The sequence below is a fragment of the Nematolebias whitei genome, unplaced genomic scaffold (assembly GCF_014905685.2).
Source record: "Nematolebias whitei isolate Nwh7 unplaced genomic scaffold, NemWhi1 Nwh_scaf_44, whole genome shotgun sequence".
Taxonomy (NCBI): Eukaryota; Metazoa; Chordata; class Actinopteri; order Cyprinodontiformes; family Rivulidae; genus Nematolebias; species Nematolebias whitei.
This window is the reverse complement of record NW_023618589.1, coordinates 60,812-62,664: the sequence shown is the minus strand read 5'-3', so window position 1 is coordinate 62,664 and position 1,853 is coordinate 60,812. Positions and strand designations below refer to the sequence as shown.

The 1,853-nt window shown below is 33.9% G+C and overlaps 1 long non-coding RNA gene across 1 annotated transcript; it reads left to right on the top strand.

Moving 5' to 3' along the window:
* Positions 1 to 603: 603 nt before the first annotated feature.
* On the top strand, positions 604 to 1,736 carry LOC119429192. Its single transcript, XR_005187740.1, has 3 exons — positions 604 to 631; positions 709 to 785; positions 1,684 to 1,736. It is a non-coding gene; the product is annotated as an uncharacterized LOC119429192 (long non-coding RNA).
* Positions 1,737 to 1,853: the final 117 nt, after the last annotated feature.

Genomic DNA, 1,853 nt, shown 5'->3' with positions numbered 1-1,853 from the left:
GATGTTTTTCTTAGTTCATATCTTAGATGTTATTACTGTTTTTCTTATACATTTTATTGTTGGATGTAACTGGGACCCTGTGTACATAATTTCGCTCCACCACATGTACCACATGAGGTGCGAATGACAATAAAGAAACTCTGACTCTGACTCTGACTGACCAGTCTCACTTCAGGCTGACTGTAGAACATCTCCAGATGTTGCTCACCATATGTCACCAAAATCTCATTTGGAATTTCAAAATAAAGGCCTTCCAAAGTTGGACGTTTTCCATAGAATTGTCCCTAAGTTGCTGTGTTTATTGCTCGTTCTTCAGGATGTTGTAGAAACAGCGAGGGTAAGTACAGCTTTACCAGAAATCACATCATTAGTGCAGAAAATGTATTGTCTCGTTGAAATGCAACATAGTTCATAGTAAAAACAAGAATGTTTAATTTAAAATAATTTATATGTTTAATATTTTTAAGTGACAATAACCATTTGGAAAAATAAAGTTCAAATTGTACATTAATGTCAGAAATGACATTTATAACATTTTAACATCAAGTGTTTGTTTTTACTGGTAAATGTTGAGAATTACAAGAGCTTTGTGTTATTTGTCCATGTCGACCAAAATCACTGGAGGTTTCTGGTTAGTGTGCATAAAAATGATACTTGTTGTTCTCTCAGAACATATTAATTTAAAGTTTCATATTTTGATTTGTGCAGAAACTCTGTGAACCACACAGTCTTTCTGGTGGATCAAGTTCAGCAGAAGACGATTCAAAACCTGCAAAAACATTTAGGTAAGTATTTATTAAGAGACAGAGGAGAAAAGTCTTAACACTGAATTATATCTGGTGAGCTGCTTTTAAAATGATTTTAGTTGCTGTTATGTCCATGAAGGACAGAGTGCACATTTTATTCAAGTTTGATTCAGGAACATGCATAAATTACACATGAATGTTTTTCACTGAAACTAAATGAATCTTCAAACTTGTTCCTGATCATTTTGAAAGAGATTTAGTAACAACTTGAGTTGGACACATCATGCCAGTGTAAGGATGACACGTGTTCCTTGTGTTATGGCTCCTACAAAGTTTTTGAACACTTGAAGTCGTCCTGCTACATTTATTAAACATCAAATGTCTCTACAGCTTTCTGTTCTTTTATCAAATAGATTTTCTGAATCATTAAACTTAATTTCCTTCAAATTACTAATTGGTTTTGATTTGTTCAAAAACCCACATTTCTCTAAGTCAATTGATCAAAACGTGCACGTTATTAAAATGCAGTCAGTTCTCACACTCACTGTTAAAGTCTAATAGAAAATAAATCAGTCAAAGTTCATTTAAATGTTGCTCATTAATTATTCTTTTAATTGTAATTAGAATATTTAGCTGATGTTCAAATCAGTTCCTACAACTTATGTTTCTTGAACAATAAGTTTCAAATATTTACTGATTCTATTAAAAGCTGCAACAGAGCTGAGCTGAAATGAAGGAGAGCGCGTCAGAAAAATGTGATTGTGTGACGTTAAATAGAACGGAGGCGTCGTGCTCCAGACGCTCCAAAAGAATGGAAATATCTGCTGGAACATTGTTGTGATAGTTGTTAACTGGAAAGTTGGTGAAACTTCATGTGTAGAGCTTTTGTTACTTGTTTATTGTTTGTACCTTTTCTTATGGTTTCTATATTTTTTAGATTGCCAGAGAAGTGATGAAGACTTTCCTGTTATTCCAGCATCAGTTTTGAAAGATCAAAACTGGAAATCATAAAGTAAAGAGGAATGGGTCAACAGATACTGACTGCATCAGGTTTGGTCCTTGTTACGATTACGCGGGGAACCCAGATAGTTTGAGACCCAGAACGAG